We start from the raw sequence: 8,291 nt of genomic DNA, 5'->3' as shown, positions 1-8,291 counted from the left end.
CACCGGTGGTTACATGCATGGGTTACCCCATAGATGGAGAATAGAACAGGGTGCTAGTACAGCGAGCCTACTAGTGGCTTTGCAGTAATCGCTCCCTTGTCAGCGAGCCAATGGTCGTGTTTAACAAATTCGTATACAAATTTTGGCCCACCAGTTTTTCGGGCAGTTAACCCCTTGAGTGGTATGCCCAGCAATTTACCGGACTAAGCTGCGCTGCTGCAATGGGCTGTCCACGAAAATTTCTGGCCATACCAATAATATACAATCGGTGAGCACCAGTGGTGTCCAGGTGTGCACCACCTCTAGAGCCTCCCATCAACCGTCACATCCCAGTCCCCCATCACCTTTGCTCCGGCCATCAGTGTGCCGGAGCTCCTCTGACCCAACCGCCCGCCAGCCGTCAATCATTTTACAGTGACGTATGCGATAGGCTCAGGGATGGTCGGTGCGGCTCGGGGGGGACTCGGGAGTGCTCAGGCACCCGAGTCCTCCCGAGCTGCCGCAAACATCCCCCAGCATGCCGCCGACGTCACTGCCGAATGTGACAGGTGACCGGGCTAAGGCAGAGGGGACAGCGGCAGCAAACAGGTGAAGCTCCGGCATACTAACGCCAGAGCAGAGGTGAGGGGGGGCTTCCAGCTTCCTGTGTTGGGTTTTGCAGGGGCAGCTCAAACCTGCCCTGTTAGCTTTGTTCTGCCCCAGCAAAACCCACCACTGAAGGGCTTAAACATCCCCTTGCATGTGGCCGCTGCTGGTGAAATAATTTGTAGTTCGGTGATAAACAACTTATTTCTCAATAGCTGGCACATATAAGTCAGCGCTTATTGACTTTTAATTGAGTAGTTTCACCAGAAGACAGGGCACATGGCCATGGGAACTACAGGCATTTCAATGGGGGGGGGTGCAGTTAAAATCCCGGCGGTCGGGATCCCGGCGTTCAGAATCCCCACGCCGGAATCACGACCGCCGAAATACCGACACATTCTCCCTCCTGGGGTGTCCACGACACCCCTGGAGGGAGAATAAATTTGCGTACCGAGCGTAGCGAGGCACCGGGCCCGCTGCGTGGCGAGCGCAGCGAGCCCACAAGGGGGGGCGATCCACGTCCCCCCCTTGTCGGCATTTCGGCTGTGGGGTTTCCGGCGTCGGGATTCTGAACGCCGGGATTCAATACTGAATCCCAATGGGGATGCACATGATACTCCCAAAAGAAACTACACATGCGTATTAACCATTTTGTGCTTGTTCAGAAGCAGAACATTGGTCCACCCGTGACAAATTAATCTAAATGATCTGCTATGTAAATGACATATTTGTATTGATTTGTCCTTTATGCCTCAATAAAATAAATTATTTCTTAAATGTAAATATGTAAATTTACTGATGGTGTTTGAGACGCTTCTCTCTGTTCCGGCTCTGCTGCAGTAGGACGTGGGTGGGAGGATAACCCTGTTCTTTCTGGCTCCTGGTTCAAAATGAATTCAAACAGTGGATAATACCACAAATTAGGTTTATATATTGCAGATGTTGAAGCTCCAGACGCAATGGAACTCTGAACTTTTTTATGTTCTTTAACAAAAACAGTGCGCATATTTTGCAACTTTTGTCGCACCCAGGCTATGTTAGCGGATGGGAAATATTGGCGTGAAAAGCCTACTAACTCCTCCAAAGCTGCAGTTCTCCGTATCTTGTCACTGTACCCTTTGGCTTTAACCTGCCACAAACATTCATGGCTCCTATATAACTCGAGGAGGCCGGTCACAAAATCAGTATTTTTATCCAAAGACATTTCTATATAAAAATAAAAGAGTTACAGATATTAAGAATGTATATATTTGTAATATTTCAGTAATGCTTTATATATGGGTAATAATTTTATCATTTTTTCAAAGTATATAGCCTGTCAGTGCTCAGCTGCAGATACGGCCCGGCTAACCAGTGTATGGGCTTGGCCTTTGTATTTAGCTATGCTCGACACTCTATTATATTCTACAACCACGCCCTATTGGATGGTAGGGCATGTAATACCGCCTGTCGGCATAGGTGGCGATTTATGCTTTTGAGGGTGGGTGCTGAAGCCAAACATATAGAGGAGTGGCTTCATAGGGAAGGGTTGTGGCCATAAAATAATACCTATTTAACTTGGGCCCGTGGGTGCTCATCAATTTCCGTGGCTGATTGGGCCCTTGAGCACCCACAAAATCGGCACCTATGCCTGTCGGAACATGTTGGCTCCCAAAAAAGTGAGCAACCCCATTCCGACCTTTTTACTGTCGGTGTTGGGCATGTCGACCTACTGCTTGTGTTGGGCTAATGCCATGTTAACATTCATGCTTGTCGACATTAATGCTTGCAGACCTAGTGACCGTAACTAATTTTGATACTTGTGTAGTTTCACGGCAGCACTGGGATTGCATCGCATGTGATGGTATGTGTGTAGTTTCACGGAGCATCAGCCCACGGATGGCTTCTCAAGCAAATTGAATGCGATGCAATTCGATTAAGCTCAATATGCAATTCTATTTAGTGGGGGGGGGGCTAAATCACATTGCATCTCAAGCAATGCAATATGATCTGTGGCCAGGGGCGCCTGGAAACTACACAAGTATCATCGCATGCAATTACGTACGATCTCAGTGCCACCGTGAAACTACACAAGTGCCCTCACTTCATCTACAGGAAGATTATTTGATAGAGTTATTAATTGATTTACAATGTAGTTATGATAAGATATGGGCGCCGGTGCCTAAGATTTTGATTTAGAGATGTTGGCGGGTTTTAGATTTAGCAAGCGTTGCTCAATGGCTTGGTTTTTGATTTTTATTATTATCTAAAAACACCCAAATCAAGTTATTTATTACTTTATTGGCCACTATACTTAGATGAAACTCAATAACTTAATTTATCAGCCCTTCCGTATTCTTGAGACATCTAGGGCAAAATGTATTTGGGTGCAATTTTTGGTAAAAGCTACCAAAAATCCCACTAAAAATATACAAGGTTATAACAGGTGAATTTGACAGAACCATGCACAGATCATTGAGATCTGTGCATGGTCCTGTTTATAAAAATGTTTGAAAGTGTGTTTTTGAAAAAAAAAAGCCCTAGGGTCCCCCCTCCGGAGCATAACCAGCCCCGGGCTCATTGAGCCGGACCTGGTTCCAAAAATGCGGGGGACAAAAAGCGTAGGGGTCCCCCGTATTTCTGAAACCAGCCCCGGACTCTTGGACCGGTCCTGGTTCCAAAAATACGGGGGTCAAAAAATCTGGGGGTCCTCCGTATTTTGAAACCAGCACCGGGCTCCAACAGCCCTCGGTGTCATGCCACAGCCGGGGTACACTTTTTAGACAAGGTCCCCCGACCGAAACATGAGCACCGTGGCTGGTCAGCCTTGGACGGGGTACCTGGAGGAGTGGGGACCCCCCCAATAAAGGGGTCCCCCCCCCCCAGGCTTCACCCGTCCAGGGCTGAAGCCCGGGGCTGTCACCGGCGTCCGTGGCCAGTGGACGCCGGCCTGATAGGGTTAATTCGCACATACGTCACATTGCTTTATGCAGGAGAACTACAAGTGGCAGCAGACCTCCCCCGCATGATGGGACTTGGAGAACCGCAAGTCCCAGCATGCGGGGCATTAATGGGCCCGCTGGGACTTGTAGTCCACCTGTAAAAAGAATGTTAAAATAAAACACACACACAGAGAAGTAAAACTTTATTACACACACATTCGCACTCCTCACTTTTACACCAACATACTCACCCATCCAGGATCCAGCGCTGGACTCCCTGCTCCCCAGCCGGCTCCCCCCCGCACTGACAGGCAGCGGGGAGAGCCGGCTGTCTCCCCCGCAGTTAACAGCTTCTGTAGCGCTGTCCCAGCGCTAGAGAGGCTGAGAGCGTGCTTGGCCGATGCGTCTCCATGGAGACGCATAGCCCAGCCAATCAGGACTGAGCTATGCGTCTCCATGGAGACGCATCGGCCAATCACGCTCTCAGCCTCTGTAGCGCTGGGACAGCGCTACAGAAGCTGTTAACTGCGGGGGAGACAGCCGGCTCTCCCCGCTGCCTGTCAGTGCGGGGGGGAGCCGGCTGGGGAGCAGGGAGTCCAGCGCTGGATCCTGGATGGGTGAGTATGTGGGTGTAAAAGTGAGGAGTGCGAATGTGTGTGTAATAAAGTTTTACTTCTCTGTGTGTGTGTTTTATTTTAACATTCTTTTTACAGGTGGACTACAAGTCCCAGCGGGCCCATTAATGCCCCGCATGCTGGGACTTGCGGTTCTCCAAGTCCCATCATGCGGGGGAGGTCTGCTGCCACTTGTAGTTCTCCTGCATAAAGCAATGTGACGTATGTGCGAATTAACCCTATCAGGCCGGCGTCCACTGGCCACGGACGCCGGTGACAGCCCCGGGCTTCAGCCCTGGACGGGTGAAGCCTGGGGGGGGGGGACCCCTTTATTGGGGGGGTCCCCACTCCTCCAGGTACCCCGTCCAAGGCTGACCAGCCATGGTGCTCATGTTTCGGTCGGGGGACCTTGTCTAAAAATTGTCCCCCGGCTGTGGCATGACACCGAGGGCTGTTGGAGCCCGGTGCTGGTTTCAAAATACGGGGGACCCCCAGATTTTTTGTCCCCCGTATTTTTGGAACCAGGACCGGTCCAAGAGTCCGGGGCTGGTTTCAGAAATACGGGGGACCCCTACACTTTTTGTCCCCTGCATTTTTGGAACCAGGTCCGGCTCAAAGAGCCCGGGGCTGGTTATACTTGGGAGGGGGGACCCCACGCCATTTTTTTTTAAAATTTTTTACCACAGAATCACATCTTTTAAAAAGGCGCACATTTTCAAGACTGAAAATGCCCACATTTTGAAGTCTAACAATAGGGCAAAATCGCACCATCTCACACGTTTTGGCAGCAAATTACACATCTCATTACATATGCAAATGTGCATCCGCATAAGCATTTTTGGTAAGGTGCAATTTGCTGCTATTTTTTGGGGGGCCCAAAAAATCCCACCCTATGACATTTAGCCCCTAGCCTATACAGACTTGGCATCTCGTGAAAATTAAACACAAGATTACGCCAATTGCCCGCGCTCAGGTTTCAGGGGAAATTTGAGGAAAAATTATTTGACAGAAAGAGTAGTACATAAGTGGAATAGCCTACCATCCGAGGTGGTAGACGCAAATACAGTAGTACAATTAAAACAGTCTTGGGATAAGCATATTGGGGGGCGGGGGGGCGGGGGGGCGGGGGGGCGGGCGGAGAGGGGGACACCGGCCTGCCTCTGCTGGCAGAGGGGGACATGGAGAAGGAGAGGGAGGGGGGGTGGGGGTGGCGGAGCGGAGGGTCCATCAATTAAACGTATGAAGAGACTGACCGGCAGAGAACACTACGCTGTCTGTGCTCAGCCTGGTCAGAGTGAGGAGTGTGGTACCACTTCCCGCCGCTGCACTGCGCACTGTGTCTCCTACTTCCCCGGGACTCGCGAGATGATGATGTCATCATCTCGCGCGTCACTACAGGGACGCAGACACAGCAGCCATGGCGGCGAAACCCCACCTCTCCCGGTATGTTAAGCACATCAGATAAATTGACTGCAATTTATCTGATGTGGTAAATAGTAGCCTCAATTCGCACTTGACAAGTGCGCTCCCGATAAATTTAATGTGCTGCACGTCCAATCTATTAGGTCCGATCCGATGCGCGCGGGAGCGCGCATCGGATCGGAACTTATATCAAACACATGCGATTTCATCCGATATATCGGCCGATGTAATCGGAATCGGCCGAAATCGGCCGAAATCGCGCTAGTGTATGGGCACCTTAAGTCTCATACTCTGAACAGGGCCAATGGCAGAGCCGAATTTCCCATTAGGCACGTGAGGCACCGGCCTAGGGGCGGCACATGTTTGGGGGCGGCACTTGGATGCCTGTGATAGTACTGTCAGCCCAAAATGTACCAATAACTGCAAAATATCCACTGTACTGTACTATATTCCATCTTAAATAGAGTGTAAATGGATAGGACATGCAGATACTGCCCCTTTAAACTGTCCTACTTAGTAAACATTATTGTTGTGCCTAGGGGCGCCCTCCTCCCTAAATCCGCCCCTGGCCAATGGGATATCTATCGGGCCCTAGAATTAACGGCATGATCAATCGTCTCTTCTGGGTGCAAGCAAGGGTTACATTGGTTCAAAGTGAAAACCTGTGAGATCCATATGGAGCGGCACAGACATAAAGTACATGTGAGGGACTAGTTGTGTCAATTTTCACTTCATAAGGTGGACAGGACTAGTCACTAAATGATAGAGTTTGTCAACTGGCAGCCATATTATCCCCCTCCCCATGTCTTGTAGCAGGACATTAGCGTAAAGTAAAATCGGGAGCACTGAGGTTGAGAGATCAAAGGACCTGCTAAGAAGGGTGGGGACACACAATATAGGGCCAATATACCATATAAATCATCAGCATTATCTAGTACAGATGGAGCCCTCCTCACCTAGCCCTTTAATAGGATTAAGTGAGTAATGGGATTACTCGGCTAATCCCCTACTGTATTGTTCTATGTATTGTATTGCTGCTGAGAATAACAGTATAGCCATGGTGACCAAGACCTAAGGAAGATAGTTGAGAGGGGCTCCATCTGTATGTGCTCACAATTGCAGTGTTCCCACGTGTCGCTTGCAGCAGCTTCTGATCTGCTATCCTGTGCAGCCCATCAGATGATATCATATGCAGGGTTGTGCAGTGTATTGGAGTATAGAACAATATATTGTTTCATATTGCATGGTGCGGGCTAAAGGGATTTCAACCCAATCATCTAGACAACTGGCCATCACTCTAGTGCATCGTGGGTGGACAATCTGGTCCTTAGGTTTTACCAGCTCTGCACATTTTTCCCCCTAACTGGTGCACAGGTGTAGTCATTACTAACTGTCACATTGTCAAACAAGTGCTGCATTCATTCCTAACTGACATTCTACAGATCCACAGGCAGCCTTGAAAACATGAACTGTTAGTAGATCTTGAACTGGTTGGCCAGCCCTGTTCTTCTGTGTCACCTCCCAGGTGCCAGAGTTCAGATAATGTCACAATAATGGGGCCTACATACGGGGCAATTTCAGGGCATTTTCTTAGTGATCTGACTACATTGCTCCATGTGCAGTGGCCATAGCGATAGTGATGCACAGCCCCACGTGGCGATATGGCACGGCGATTACTATCCATCATGCAGGATAAATCTAGTGAGATTGCCGGCCCTGACAGATTGATCAGCACACATTGTTACTGTGTGCTGAGCGATCTTGATGAATGATCTACTTTGCTTAGTATCGCCCTGTGTGTAATTCCCTTAAGAATTAGCTGCTAAAGATCTATACAGACTTGTATCAGTGGAATTTTTTTTTTGATCGAAGCCCAAGGAGCGTGCTCCACCATCACCCAGTGCTCAAGTGAACTCATGCATAGGAAGTGTACATACTTATGGACTCTCTCGAAAAGGAGGAGGAACCCGTTACTTCCCCTACACATACACTCCGCCCATTAGAGCAGTTACTAGGTCAAGCCTTTCTCTATTCTTCTGCAAGGGGTGGTCCACACCCACTGATAAGAACAGAGACTACACTTGATCTTAGCCAAAAGGCAGAGAAGCTATTTCACTTGTATCAGTGGAAGTTTGAAGAAACTCAGGGAGCCCGAGGTGTGCTCCCACCACCAGTGCTGTGCCTAAACACGTGCATAGGGGGTCGTGCGATCGATGGACCCTTTCCCAAAAGAGAAGGGGCCCGTTTTTCCCCTAACCCCTCTCAGCCATGAGGCCGAAGAGAGGAAAAAAAGGATCGGTGGGTCCTCTTCGCTGAAGCTTAGAGAGACCCGCTTTCCTCAACCCCCGGAAGGGTCAGGACGGTTTGGAGAGACCCGCATTAGGCTTCCCTCCACCTTGCGGCTCGTGGTCGCCCTCAAGGGGACCGAAGCTCTCCCCAAAAGGATGAGAGCTTCGTTACATTGGGAATGGTAGGCCCATAAGGGTCAACCACACAACCCAAAAAAAAAACAAGTGACAAACTACGGAAAACAGAAAACGTGAAAAGTGCACGAACGTGAGAAGAAGAGAAATAAATAATAAAGAGGACCCCAGCCAGAAGGCCGGGGTGGGGGTGTGAAAAATTGTCCTACCCCATCCAAAAGGACGAGGTAAGGACGTGCAGCATAACCTAGAGGGGAAGATTTTTGCGATCACCGGTGCAGGTTCGGAACCCCCGGGGGCACAGTGCAGCCTCGGACTCCAGGCAG

General features: G+C 49.7%; 1 pseudogene; it reads right to left on the bottom strand.

The window, feature by feature from the left end:
* Positions 1–7,445: 7,445 nt before the first annotated feature.
* LOC146006073 (U2 spliceosomal RNA) lies at positions 7,446–7,653 on the bottom strand (annotated as a pseudogene).
* Between the last annotated feature and the right edge of the window lie 638 nt (positions 7,654–8,291).

This window comes from Crinia signifera, chromosome 5, assembly GCF_055691185.1.
Source record: "Crinia signifera chromosome 5, ASM5569118v1, whole genome shotgun sequence".
Taxonomy (NCBI): Eukaryota; Metazoa; Chordata; class Amphibia; order Anura; family Myobatrachidae; genus Crinia; species Crinia signifera.
Note: the sequence above shows the minus strand (reverse complement) of the source record. Positions and strands in the feature narration are given on the sequence as shown.